Raw genomic sequence first — 15,859 nt, 5'->3', positions numbered from 1 at the left:
GGTAAAGACAATGAATGAATGTTTGAATACTATGGTTAACAATCAGACCTGATTTGGACCAGTCCTGCCCACCAGAACTCTTAGAAGATGTTTTCAAATTATTATTCGCTAGGAAGCTTTATCTCAGGCCTCGTCCATACATCCTAATGGGATTTGATCATCATATGTGAAAGTACAAAGATTGCACTTTTCACTAGGCTTTTCCTTCTTTTTCATTGATTGATTATTTTCATGGCTTCAAAACCGCTTCCTCACCCCAGCAGAGCAGGAGGTAAATCACATAAGCTGGCATAAATATAAATTAAAAACACATATTTAAAGGCAACCACTCAGATTAATGTCATGTTTAGAATGAACATGTTTGCTTGTAGTATACTGGTGGCTTGTGAAGATTAGTTAGCAGAGGTAGCAGAGGCATGAGTCATCCACAATCAGGTTTCATGTTTGGATACAGATATTGCCTACCCTGGACCACCCCCAGCTACAGAGACCGTCCTTCAACCAGAGGAACAGGTTTCAAACACCTTGAGCAAGACATTGAATCTCTACCATCTCCAGGGTTTCTGTTCTGTAGGCGACTCTGCCCCTTGCTGTGGAGGGGGGAGGAAGGGTGGGCAAGAGATTTCCCTACAGGGGCAAACAAAGTATCACATTCTCATGATGGGATCCAGGAAAATACACAAGACGCACAATTAGCTAACACTAAGCAGTGTAGGGTTGGGTTGTCACTCATGTGGCTGAAGGACAACAGATGGCCAGAGACACAGCAAGGAGCTAGAGAAAATAACACAGAGCTAGGTGGAAAATACTGAATTATTTGTTTTCTTTATTACAGTGTTGAGGCAAAGACAGCACAGCAGTTTCATTGTATATAGATGTTGCCTGGATGTTGCAGGATGGATTTTATCTAGGCCAGTAGGTGGCACATGGCCTTTCTTGACTGCTGCATTAATTTTAAGTCTGTTTATGTCTATAGCCAATTTATCTAATCTAAACCACTGTCTCTTTTTGAATATGCAAAATCATTTTATATCAACTCAACAAGTAAAAAATCCTTCATTAAAGTCTGCCCTAACACCGACATAATTTCAAATCAAAATTGATTGAATAGAATGACACAGGCCTAGAGGTCTGTTAAATGAAAACAATTATTAAGATACTTTAAAAAGGGCACCACCTCATCAACCTACACTTACTACGAACGCATACATGTAAACAGACAATACATGCACACACACACACATGCATGCAAACGCTCAAAAATACACACACGCAAACACACTTTAAGCAAGAGTCAGTCTTGGGTGCTGCCTGGCTGACACACAGACCAACGTGGTAAACAGCGAGTCAGTGCATCAACCAAGCTGTTAGGGCCCTATGGTAGAAAAAACACACGTTTCCTTGTGATCTTAGGGCAAAAATGAAGTATGGAAGTGTCCCATTAGAATGTCCCTTCAGATGAATAAAGTGAGGGTCTCATGTTCTACTAGGGTGCCCCTACAGTAGAAAAACCAGTCCCCCTAAGGTCACACCAGACAGGTATTTCAGCCCCTCAAGTGCCCCTCTGGTGTGACATTAAGGTGCCATCTAGTTTCTCTATTTTATTGTCCCACCAGTAATGGAAGACAAATAAGTCAATGGGGCTTGGTCCCATGGGTCAAGAAACATTTTCTACCAGTGTGGAGGAATGAGGTTTTTGCAGGCCATAGACAAAACAGAGATTAGCATTTAGTGGTTAGGTCTAGAGATTATTTTATAGCTGTTACAAGTTTCAGGAAATAAAAACAGATTGTTTCACAGTGCTCAGTCAACCAGGCCATGGCCATGGGTTTTGTTGCTGTTTCAGCACCAGCAGAAAGCCTGAACCTGTCTTTACTGTGCAGGCCAAGGTTATTATAATAAACTAAAACTAAGATGAGAACTAGGTGTAAAAAAACACTGATATAAACTGAAATAAAAATAAAAACTAAGCTTTGTGAAAAAAAAATACAACTAATTGGAAAACTAACTTAAATAAAAATTTAAGTTGGTTGAAGATGTATTGATGAATTGAAAAGGAATTACTTATTGTTTATGTGACACAATACCTGTTGCAAAGATATAGAAAATACCTATTGTGAACTTCTGTCTTTATACCTTTAAAAACAATTCCACCCTTACCAAAAATACTAAAACCAGAACAGAAACTTAATGAAGAGCAGAGCCCCAGAGCCCTGCAGAAGGGAAGTATGATAGAAGTCATACAAGCATCCACCAAGGAGTTTTGCCTGCTTTGCTGTGCTGTGGGTGACGTGTGGTGTGTCCCTGGATTACCATGGTACCCCAGTAAATTATTTTACCACCTGGATGTCTGACTGAAATTACAGATACATTACATAATACGAATTCCATATGGGGAGGGCTTTAGTTTTCATATGAATATGTTTTCATAAAAGTGAAATGCCAAAATACCTTAAATTATCCAGTAAATCTACCCCTTCCCTGCATAAACAGAGGAATTATAAACAACTCAAACCAGTTTGTTTAATTATCAGTGGTGCACCCACGTTCCTGTTTTTTCTGATAAACTAGTCTTACAAAACCTCAAACTGGATGAATCCCACACTTGTTCCACCATTTGCATAGGTCAAACTACCAAACTGATAGAAGGAAGTATAGAATAAAGCACTTAAGCCATTATGTTTTAGTCTTCCTCACCTATTAGCAGGAGATAGAGTGGAAAAACTTGTTGGATGAATTCAGGAATCCTAGGCTGGTCAAGGCTACTCTCTCCAACCATTTTTCAGTTCAGCCATTGCAATTTTGAGCCATGTTAGCTCCTTCTCAGCAATATGGTGCCAATGACCCTAACCTAAACTCATGTTCATTAATGGCTCACAACCTCCTGTACAATGTTAATGATATGTTTTTCATCTATCTGTAGTAATGGAAGGACACACGGGGAAGTGGAGACTGGGGACGCAAGTGTATGACATCATCGAGGGGGCGAGGAATTTGATTAACAAATCTGGGTATTTTGCTAATTTGGAACCGGTTCCAAAACGGAGTCAGGTAACGAAACCCAGCCCTTCATACATGGGCGGAAATTACGGGGACCCCCCCTTCCTGGGAAAAACAGAGAGTTGTCCCCCTCAATATATCATTGTAAACATAACTATATCATTTTAAATAATATGCATTGAAAGCACTTGTGCTAATTATAGACACAAAACAATGCGTTTTTAAGTTTCTAAAGATTGCGGCCCCCCCCCTTCTCATATGCCTCACAGTGGTTTGGTCCACTGCCTACCTGCCTCCCCGAACCCCCACACACACATTAGCCCTCGGTACGAGTGTGTGTGGAGGATATCTGGAAGTGTGTCAGTGGCGGCAGACCTCCAGTAAGTAGCTGCTTCGCAAAGGTTAACTTAAAACAAAGGATGTGTCAGACATTTTTCTTTACTTCTACCACTCAATAGAATAAAACACATTCACAATTGTAACCAGACTACATTTTGTTCACTCCATTACCTCGCGGTTGAATCTTGTGTGTCAGCGTGTTGGTACGGGGCAGCCGCGTCTCCTAATGCATGTATGTCTATGGAGGCAGGAGGTCTGTCCACAATTAAAATCCTCATAACTCACTGAATTTTCGACCGATTTTCAAGCGGTTTGGTTTGTTACAAATGCCAGACATGTATTTATGATACAGGATACTTGGTTAAATTAAAATGCGGGTTTTTATACCAAAATTATCTTTTGTAGATGGTAACAGTAATATTTCTATAATATAATATTTAAGATTAACTTACCCTACGTAATTAGGTTCTAAGTATATTCTTTTTTTCTTACTGCATGTAAAATGGCTGCCACTATGTAATTTTGTTTATAATTTTGGAAATAAATGAAGACTTAATTCATAAAAAAGACATAATTACAACAAACATTATGTTAAAATATTAAGTAAGTTTCTGGCAGGCTTCATAGCGTTCTGGACTTTTACACATTGACAGCAAAACATTAGAGATCTGCTTTTTCGGGAAAACTAAATTTAATTAGGCATATATTAGCTTTAGTTCAGTTAATGGGTGTTGCATCTCACCTACTACTGTAAATAACCTGCATACTGTGTGTGTGTGTGTGTGTGTGTGTGTGTGTGTGTGTGTGTGTCTATTTGTCAGCCAGCCAGGTCAGTTAAAATGGCAGAGAAAAGAAAAACAGACATCCGATCATTTTTCAGTGCACCGAAACGCCAAGTAGAAAGACCCCAGTAATATCAAAGGCAATTTGATAAAATCTTCATAAGAAAGGAATGAAGTGCTTATGGAAATGTTTCATAATGGACCTCTATATACATTTAATACAACAGTACTTTTGGCGGCACCTTTGGTGTCCCCTTCAGGAATTGCTCTTGAGAAATGTTTCTGTTTATTGTCCCCCCCAACAGTGAAATGAAATATCTGCCCTTGCCTTCATAGTTATGATTTAGCCACCACAGCTGATTTTCAAGATCAGAGTGAGTCAGCACTAGTTTGGGATGGTCATCCAGATTTAGTTGACTTGAATCTCTCACCTCCTAATCCAGTCAGGACCATCATTATTTCAACATGTTAGATTCTTGTGACTGGAACCTGGGAAAAGTCTTGACATCCCCCTGTAGTGTGAGCTGATAAACCACTTAAATCTGAAAGGAGACTGGCAATAGCCAATGAGAACTTAGCAGAAGAGAAGGAAAAAATACAGTATCAAGTTGTTCCACCATCTTGTTTGTTTTGGTTTTTGGTTGTAGCAGTGTGTTTTCTCAATATTGGAGGGGTGCATGGTGTTTCAGGGGCCGCTTCCGTCCAAGGATGTGCAGCCTATGTAGGTGTGGCCTACAGAGGACCAAAGGCTGAGCTGGACGTGAGCCCACTAGTGAGTTTCCACTAAACCTTGGCAACAATATAATTTTATACTAAAAATGTTTCAGTTTAGTTTTAGTCATGGTTTAGTAACATTTAAGTAATAATTCTAGTCATTAATCAACTACAGTAGTATAGGCCTATTGAACAACGGCCCAGTAGCCCAAATATTGGTTGTCACAATCATAAAATCACTGAGGTAGGCCAAGTTTTTTATGTCTGTGACACCACTTAAAATATGTGTCTGTCTCCAATATATATATATATGTATTGTCAAAAAAAGGCGAATCGAAGGCACTCTTCATATGATTAAAAAGCTTTAATCAAAGGCTAGTTCATAGTCGAACAGATAAAATCAAGCCAACATGTTTCGGCCACACACGGCCTTCGTCAGGGCATAGCAATGAAAGCAGTTCACCTCACATACCATATATAACATAGGTTGACATTAGTCTAATAACAGTCAGCTGGTGAGGTAGTAAGGCAATTACCAGGTAAGGCCATCAATATTGACCTATCACCACCAGAGGTCAGTGTATACATTTATCTATGAACAAACATACATGTCATGTCAACACATACACACACAGTATATAAATCAGATAAGTCTATAGAAAAGAAACCATGTCAATAGAGTCATTCAGACCAGGAAACACCATAGCCTGGAGTTTATGGATCCAGCGGCTCTCTTTTTGGTTGAGTGTTCTCTGTCTATTCCCTCTTCTAGAGGTTAAAGGGATATTATCTATACTGATAGCTGTAAAAAAGACAGTCACCATTGTGAATGTCCTTAAAATGTTTAGCAATAGCATAATCACAATTACCAGTTTTGACAGCATATTTATGTTCAGCCAATCGGTCCTGTAGACGTCGTTTAGTGCGTCCCACATAAAAAGCGTCACACAAAGAACAGGAAAGTAAGTAGATAACATATTTAGTCTTACAGTTAATTAAATGCCTAGTGGTATATAACTTTTGTGTTACTGGGTGAGTAAACCCTTTTGATTTGACGACTATGTCACATTGTTTACAATGGCCACACTTATAGGTACCATTGGGCACTCTGGGTAGCCATGTGACTTGTTCCTTGCCAGATAGGTGACTGTGCACCAGTCTATCACCGAGGGTAGGAGCCCTCCTACAAGAAAATACTGGGGGATCTAGAAAAACCTCACGTAAGGTCTCATCACACTGGATGAGACCCCAATTCGTTTTGATTATGTTACATATAGTGTAAGCCTCGGTATAACGGGTAGAGAAAAAAACTTGATCACTTTTTACAGTCATGGGCTTCCTAGTTAAAAGGGAATGGCGGAGAGCTAGCCTTAGAGAGAGCTGTATCTAGAACACTGGGAGAATACCCACGTTCCCTGAAGCGACTATACATCTCACCACTCTTTTCCTTAAAGTCACTATCATTATCGCAAATTCTGCGCAGCCTTTGAAATTGGCCAAAGGGAATGTTCTTAATCAATGTATCTGGATGAAAACTCTTAGCATGGAGTATGGTATTTTTACATGCGTTCTTTCTAAAGATCGAGGTATGAAGATAACCATTACCATCTTTGCTGATTTCAAGATCTAGAAAATGAATTTTGTATTTATTATATTCCAAAGAAAGCTTCACATTAGTGTTAGCGTTGTTAAGGTAACTATGAAAAGACAACAAATCATCTTCAGTACCATTCCACCACATAATGATGTCATCTATATAACGTGCCCAGCAAATTATATTATCTTTAAATACATTGCAAGAATGGAACACAAAATCCTCCTCCCATTTGCCCATAAACAAGCCCGCATAAGACGGACTAAAACAAGCCCCCATAGCGTAGCCTTTCATCTGTTTGAATAGTTTGTCCTGAAACAGAAAAACTTTATTATTCAAAGTCCATTCAGTAAGGTCTGCAAGGAAATCAGTAGGGGGGTCAAGTAAAGACTTAGGACCAATATAATTGTGTTCCTTGATTTTGGAGAGAACATCAGTCGTGTCCTGTACATAGGCGGGGAGAGACGGGAGCAAGGGCTTGATAAAGAAGTCCACATATTTAGAAGTAGGCTTGTGAGGGTTTCATTGCCCGAAATAACAGGTCTTCCTGGTGGATCAGTCATGTTCTTATGTACTTTAGGCAAAAGATAAAAAGACGCCATGCGAGGGTTTGGTTTAAAGAGGAATTTAAACTCTTGTTCAGAAATCAAATTCTCATCTTTGGCCTTAAAGAGCATATCCTTAAGTTCCTGTGTTAATGTCATTATAGGATTGATTTTTAAGGGGAGGTAAAAAGTTGTGTCCCGTAACTGTCGATTTGCCTCATTAAATATATATACTGTACATGTAGACTAATGTAGGGTTTTTATGAGGGAATAAAATCTACTACCTTGAAAAATTTTTTTTTTATTAACTGTCAAGATGGGTAACAACTATTTTAGATGAATTATCTCCAATTTAACATGATTTATTCAATAACTTTTATAATATACTTCTAATGCAGAGACCCAGTACTGCAGGATAAACCTGAGACTGCCTATGCTGGAAAGGTTTTTTGATGAAACCCACGACACACATCCTAATGTCCAGCTGAGAGGGAGTGCACCACTCTTGATAATTAAACAAACTGGTTTGAGTTGTTTATAATTCCTCTGTTTAGGCAGGGAAGGGATAGATTTACTGGATAATTTAAGGTACATTTTTAGGATTTCACATTTAAGTTTCAAAACTGTTTAAAGCCTTCCCCATATGGAATTAGTACTATGTAATGTATCTGTAATTTCAGTCAGATATCCAGGCGGTAAAATAATTTACTGAGGGACCATGGTAATCCAGGGACACACCACACGTCACCCACAGTACAGCAAAGCAGGCAAAACTCTCTTAAGGTGGCTCCATATCATTGTAAAGAGAGATGCTGCTCGACTCCACCACTGGTTATATGGATCTTGTAATAGAGATGCCAGCTGTGAAAGTCAGTGTTAACTCAAAATACACTAGGTCATTTCAGGCAGAATTTTTACCGGGGTTGTCAGAAAAAGCCACTGACATGTTCATTCCAGCCAGGATAAAATTCCTGGAGTCCTGACGTAACAAGAGTACTAGTGGTTTCTAGGTGGAGGGGGGAGGGGGGGGGTGCATACATGATTGTAGTGACTGAAACTACGTTGACTTTTAAAACTTCACCTGTTAATGCCAAAGCGCTGTGGTAGCACAATGTCGTTGTAACAGAGAATTGCTGAACAAAATATTCATTCATTGACTTAGCCACTACAGTTAGAAAATCAAGAATGTCCAGAGAGGGCTTAAAATTGATTTTTGGTAGATTTTCTGAGATAATGAAACACTGAAACCTAATAGAATGATACTTCCTTGGGCAGGTAGGGATTCAATGTCTTGCTCAAGGACACTTTAGCAGGATGGATGCTTGGCAACGCAGGGGCTTAAAGGATAAGGCTGGTGTTTTTTAATGCATTACTTACCGTCAACAAATCCTATGAAAATAATAAAATCAACAATGTGTTTGCTCTACCCTCGTTACTTTCTGACTTCCCACGTACCGTTTTTAGCCGTCAACCCGGAAGTCATTGGCTCCAATTGTAAGCTAAAAACCTTTAAATACAGCTCACAAAGACATAGTTTCAGTTTTAAAAATCGCTAACTGTTACCACGAAAAGTCAGACTGTTGTAGTTATTACCAAATCAAATTCAAATGGGAACAAATTCTTCATTACGCCGGGGACTATTTTCTGTGCTACGGAACTACTTTCCTGAGATCGCAAACGTGTTTACAGCCGGCTTATTAAGTTGTTTGATGAAAAAATCGGCCGGCCCGGTGCATCGAGATGATGAAATATGTTGCCCAGAGCAACGGCATGGCTCTGTGACGTGTTTTTAATCATTTTTTTTAATACAATGGAGTTCTATGGCTGCTGGGACATGGCTGCATTGGGCACCGGCTACATGGATGAGACTTGTTGGCAAAACAAAATCATTGCTGATTTTGTTATTTTCATATATAGGATTTGTTGACGGTAAGCAATGCATTAAAAAACACCAGCCTTATCCTTTAAACCTCTGGTCCTCTGATTGAAAGACGGTTAATCTAACCACACGGCGACCCTGACATTGTTACCCCATGAAGAAGCAATGGGCCCTTTTCCTTGTCTATAAGCATATGTCTGTATTAAGTGTTTCCCCTGCCCCATCGATGATGTCACATGCTTGCGACCCCAGTCCCCACTTCCCAGTATGTCCTTCCATTACTACAGATAGAAGAAAAACATATTTTCCCTGCTGCAGAGTCAGCTGGATCAGTAGATGGTAAAGACAAGGGCAGCAAAATAGAATTGAATAAAAAAACATAATGCCAGAGGGAATAGCATCAAACACTATGACAAATTCTCTGGGGATTATTGGAAGTTGGTATACAGAAAGAAATTCAGAGCAGTTGTAAAGGATACCCTCTTTATTAAAAACTTCCACATATACACAGGAATATTGATGTATGTGTGCAGGCTTGAGCGAGTAGAAAATTTAAATGCCACAGAAACATTCAATATGAACATCAGTCATGTTGATGAGACAGTGAGGCAGGCTGGAGAATGAAAGACTGTAGGCTACTAAAGTACACAGTCCTCCTGCTGTGTTTACTGAGTGAGGCACCAACACTGAAGAGTAGGTTTAGGTTTGTGTTTTCATGGAACCAGAACAAAATGAAAATGCTTTCAAACCTGCAGACTTTGATTTTCAGGCCGTCTGTGCTATTTCTGTGTTTTGCTCTGCTGATGACAGAGACGTCCAGCCGTAAAACACAACCAAAACATCCAGGACAATCTGACGGTAAGTAAGTATGACTATACATCTAAAACAAATGGATTGGCTTCCACATTTTGAGGGGGTCTTTATGATGTGTCATGCTCAGCCCAGGATTTGGGGATGACTCCTCTATAGTGCAGCTTTAGTATCAGTAATGGGAGGTGAGGTCCAGACTTTATAACTTTATTTGTCTCACTTTATCATCTTTTAACCCTAAAAACAAAGTTTACTCAATTAAAAGTTGGAGTAAATACTTAAAATGACTGAAGTCGAGGTAATAAGTATTTCACAAATACAAAAAATCGAGTACAATTACTATATACTTTCCTCTTGTGCTCCCAGATAAAATAAAAGAAATGAACATAATGAATAAACAGAATTTTAAAGCATATTTTGATATCTGTAGGTAATGAAGGATTTTAAGCACTCATTTTTATATAATATAATACACTATATTTGTGTAGCACCTTTCTAAATAGTTACAAAGTGCTGATGATATGTCTATTTCTATATTTCAGAATGCAATATGAAAATGGACAAATACTGTCTTGTTCATGTTATCTGCATGGCTTGGTCCACCTGTAGTTTCACTGTAGGCAGCCAGCAGCTAGAGCGATGAAAGTGATGGTAGTAGGCGGATATATCCTGCTGTGGCTGCACATATCTGTGTGGACATTTGACCCCTCCACCAGTCAGCCACTCTGATTCAGATTTGGTTCAGACAGGGTCCATCTTCAAAAACATGGCATGTAGAGGCAGGTAAGCCATTTAGGACAAGTGGGGTTGGTGAGAAGTTCACCATGTCAACACCAGTCTGTTGGACACTGACAAGACAATCTGTCAGACTGAGCTCTCTTGCTGTCATAGCTGCTGATCTTATGACTGTCATGTCTTTGTTTAATGCACTTGGATCCACCATCTTCATCCTTGGATTCACCTATTCTCACAGTCCACCCATACCCTTTAAAACACCAGCAGGAAGAAGACACAGAGGCCATTTAGGTCATGGGAGTCTGCTAAAAGATTTCAACACGTGCAGTGGCAATTTTTAACAATGTAGTCAAGGATTGACCAGACTTTGGAGGGGATATTTTTGGTTCAAATTCTTTCTAGAGCTAGTCCAGATAAAAAATACTAGCCACAGGCTAGCATACTCAGAAAATTGTCTTCCCTTGATGCAGTCAATGTATTTAATCAGTTAGTTTGATGGTACTTTGTACTTTGCAGCTTCATGGATTGTCAATGACCTCCTAGTTAAAATGTAAACTCATATATGATGCAATGGACAGAACAAGCAGGATGATACTGTGAGATTTGACAGACAGTTCACATTAGGATGTCTTGTTAAAGCACATGCTCAGATTTGCGTTTGATTTATTTGCAACTCAGAAGTACAATGTCATTATAATAGACATTTAAAAGTAAATATCACATCAAGAAGCCATTTGAAAGAAAGTAAATATATCATACCACCAATTAATGAGCAAATTTGTAGATCTTACTGAGGTGATTGTATTTTCAATTTGTATATGATTCCTGGTATATTATCATATAATGAGGGAAAACTGACTGAAATGAGGGAAAACTTCTTGACCTTACTCTATGAAAAGAGATCAGTGGCAGCAGAATGTATTTGAATTGCAGAAATCTGAATTTGTGCTGCTCATATTGCACCGTTGAATAAAAAAAAGAAAAAAAAATACTGAATAAATTGAATTGAATGATTTTTTTAAAATTGACTTTGTAGTTGTCCCAATTCAAATTCAGTTTTCATAATTCAGATTCAGCCACCTCTTTCTACAGCATACTGCTCAGTGCTTGCTTTAATTCAGTGTTTTTGTAACTAAATCGGAGCTTCACTGTCTGCCATCCCTGTCCTGTCCCAGAGTCTGATGATGTGAGGCTGGTGGAAGGAGGCAGCCGCTGCTCCGGCAGGCTGGAGATGAAGCACCAGGGGGAGTGGAGAACGGTCAATACCAAGTATCTAGGGGTCGACGCTATGCCCAAGCTTCAGTATGCAAAAGTGGTGTGCAGACAGCTGGACTGCGGCTCTGTAGTTTCCATAACACACGAGTCCAGCAATTCTACCCATCAACCAGCGCGGGAGGTTAAACTCAACTGTGGCGGCAAAGAGTCGACCCTGAGGGATTGCAGTTCACGTAGAAGAGACGTACAGAGTAAAAATGTTTCAACATCGAGCCTGGAGGTGACCTGCTCAGGTAACATGGAAAAAACGCCTGTCATGTTTTGGTGTGATGTCGTCTTTTCATGACATTTAACCCAGAGCATTTTTCTCAGTGTGATTTTCCCATATAGGCCCAAATCGAGTCACCACATCAAATCAAATATTTACCCCAAAATCCTCATAGTCACGTTTCCCTCTACACCTTTCTGTCAGAATAGACAAGTTGCATGAAAATGTCACTCTCTGGTTCGTGCCCTTTGGTCTTGGCCTTTCTAACACTGCAAAGCTCATCCAGCCTTTTCTGGCAAGAGAATGTTGACATGGATGGTTTTACTGTAGGATAAATAAAGATTTACAGGATGTGTGAATGAAACTGTAATGCAGCCTGCAAGTGCAGCTCATTATTCCCCTTTCTGTTTTCAGAGTTTGTGAGGCTTCAGGATGGAGATGGTTATTGCTCAGGCAGAGTGGAGCATCTCCGTCTGTAATTTTCGACCCGCACGTTCTGCATACTGCAGTTCGTTTTTGGTTGACCACCGCGTAGTTTTTGTACACAAACAAAATTATCTTTGGTATCATTTTTTCCAACTGGCGCTCAGTAACATAACATTACCGCTTCATGGTTCTCTCCTGTAACTTGATTGGATGCCATGCTGTCAGATTGGTTCAAACAAAGCGGATCTGGGAAATGAAGTGCCGACTTGCTGGGAATGAATAGCGTTAACGTTAGTTGATTCAGGAAATGAAGGGAAATGAATTGATTCCTGGCACACTTTTTAAATAACATACTTTTTAATCTTTGGGTTTGGGGGAAGGTATCAAGTCTTTTCAAGTCAAAAGGCTCAAGTCCAAGTGAAGTCACGAGTCATTGGTGTTAAAGTCCAAATCGAGTTGCAAGTCTTTTTTGATTTTGTCAAGTCGAGTCTAAAGTCATCAAATTTGTGACTCGAGTCTGACTCGAGTCCAAGTCATGTGACTCGAGTCCACAACTCTGCTGCTTGCATTCGGGAACACCAAAAGAGCTGAGATGAGACAGTGGACATGTTATTTACCTTACAGGTTATTATGTGTCCAATTTCTACATTTTCCCCTACAATATATATATTTTTAACCAATAGCTAACATTCTCTGCAGTTATGTTAGGACCTGCCTTCTGTCACATCCCAGTCAAGCCAATGTGCAAACCAAAGAACGTCGCTTCCACCAGCTATCTTATAATGTGATAAAAGCACTGGAAAACGATCTACAGTGACGTAAAACAGTAAGTGAAAGCAGGAAAAGAGCAAAAAATCCATTCTTTTTGTTGAATTATGCATGTGCACCAGACAGAGCTATCTACTAGAGACACAGAGATGATTTTGGTACCAATCCAGTCCCATATTGGACTTTGGCCCAATGGGGAGTCAGAGTAGTCCTTTAACTTTACCACTTAGCCTAAAAAAATGGAACTGTGCAGTGCTTGTTTATCTTTTTAAACAAGAATTAATTAATTTAGATCTGAAAACATAGTTCAACCGTTACTCATTGCCTTTGTTATTCTTTTGCTTGTGTAATATACATAACATATATACAATCATGTATCACGATAGTATCTGAACATATCATGATATATTTTTTGTCCATGGCACCCACCGCTAAGTAGGAGTAGTAGAAGTGTTGTAGTAGTAGTAGTAGTAGTAGTAGTACTAGTAGTAATAGTAGCGGTTGTCATAGTGATGGTGGAATTGTTGGTAATCCTTACCTTAACCCTTGTAGTAACAGTAGTAGGCTAGTATTATTAACAGTAGTAGTGTTAGTTGTAAGAGTAGTGGAATTAATATTATTAGTAGTAGTAATATTTGTGTAGTAATAATAAGTAATAATAATAACATAATTTTGTGTAGCACTTTTTTGAAATAGCTTACAGATTTTGAGAATTACAAGATAAAAAATATTTGCAGGTTAAAACAATACTAAAAATAATGGGATTATATCACATAAAAAAATAAAGGTTTTCAGAAGTGATTTAAAGCGGATACTCATTCTGCTACCCTAAACTCCTCTAAACCAAGGTTAGACTGCAAAACTGAATTCTTCCTGACGGGGGCAGTACAGTAAACACTAAACAGTAGGCTAAATGTTTGCTCTGCTGTCTGGCAGCTGTTCACACCAGCCAGCGGGGCAAAGATGGGGCATCACATACTATCCCATTCTGTTATTCAAACATTTTCCCCTTTGTCCAGAACAGATCACAGTAAATACAGTTACAAAATAGGTGTCATATCATTTCTTCCTCCATTGTACAGAAGCTACAGAGTACATTTACATTACAAACTAATAATACTATTTTTATTGTAGTAGTAGTAGTAGTAGTAGTTGTAGTAGTAGTAGTAGTAGCACTAGTATTAATATAAGTAGTAGTAGTGCTAATAGTATTGTGTTTCTCCTCAGATCTCCAGGCTGGAAGGGAAGCTACAGGCGGAGGTGATGGAGAACGGAGAGAACTTCTCTGTGGAGGAGAGACCGTTGATGATGACTAGAGCACTGCTCCGCAACTCCAAGGTCTGTCCCTGTCTACATATCTGTCTGACTCTGTCTCTATGTCTCATTGTCTCTCTTATTCTTCTGTATGACAACCTCATTTCCCCACAGGGATCATTAAAGTTTCATCTGAACTAAGTCGATCCCACCCTCGTCTCTAGAGGCGATTCCAACCAACAGAAGCCATACAGCACCAGTTTCTTCATTTGTCAAACTAATATCTGTAAATAGTGGTGTATTTGTCTGTTGTGCACAGTGTTAATCTTTGTATGCTGTCACATAGATCGTTTAAACATATATCCTACATATGAAATGTTCTAGACCTTTTCACATAAATGAACGATGCATATTACTGTATTTATTGATTTTCTATGTCTTTGTATGCAACCATTTCGGAAAGTGCTAAATGTGGATTTCAAACCTGCTGAACGAAGGGCATGATGAATATGTATATAATAAAATTCTGTAACTGTATTGAAAATGTATTGCATCAGTGCAATCTTAATAAGGAGCAATTGAATCTGGAAGATGATGAAAGGTAAAGACATCTGTCGTGGGTTTGAGTCTCCACTCCCCATGTTCTCCCCGTGTTCACGTGGGTTTCCTCCGGGTGCTCTGGTTATTTCCTTATTTATTTATTATTACAAATACTTATTACAAAGTTCAAAGAGACAGGAAAGATTGGGAGAGTGGGGGGGTGACATGCAACAAAGGTCTTGGCCTGGATTCGAACTGCGTTTACATGCTATGTGCTTTAGACCATTGAGCCACCTGGATGTTCCCATTAATGTATGTCAGATTTTATTTAATAATTTCTGTGCACATTTATTTATTTATTTATAGCTGATCAGGTGCCTCATGTATAAAAGTCTGCATACACACAAAACATGAAAAGTGCGTATGCACAGAAATGTTCAGATGTATAAAACCGTGCGCACGCCAGGTCCTGCGCACCTTTCCTTTAGACATCCCAATCACATGCACACGCCTCTCACTCCGCCTTGTCTCCTGCCAGAATGAACTACGCAATGCCGAATGTTCAGTGCTCCCCGCTCCAAATATTTCCAATGTGCTTTTCCACATTTTTTTTTTTTTTTACATTTTTAGATTTTTTGGTTTTTCAGTCCCGCGGTCAGCGCACAGCTTCGGTGGCAAATCTGGAGCCATCTTCAACAAACACACACTCCATTAAAAGTGTGTTAAGTGTTTCAATGTCACTGTCAAGGTCTTAACAGAGAGATACCTGCCCGCACACACACATGCGCACATGCACACACATTTCAACATGCATGAACACATACATATTCACATGCTGATACATGTATGCATGCACACACATATGCATTTACATCTACATACAACACATACTGTACATGCATGCAATGAAACATGCACTACATGCAAACATATACATGCACGCACACGCACACATTCACAAACACACATAGACTGTTAAGCTAACAGTGT

This window comes from Centroberyx gerrardi, chromosome 3 (genome assembly GCF_048128805.1).
Source record: "Centroberyx gerrardi isolate f3 chromosome 3, fCenGer3.hap1.cur.20231027, whole genome shotgun sequence".
Lineage (NCBI taxonomy): Eukaryota > Metazoa > Chordata > Actinopteri > Beryciformes > Berycidae > Centroberyx > Centroberyx gerrardi.
The sequence above is the reverse complement of the archived record's forward strand: the minus strand, read 5'-3'. Positions refer to the sequence as shown.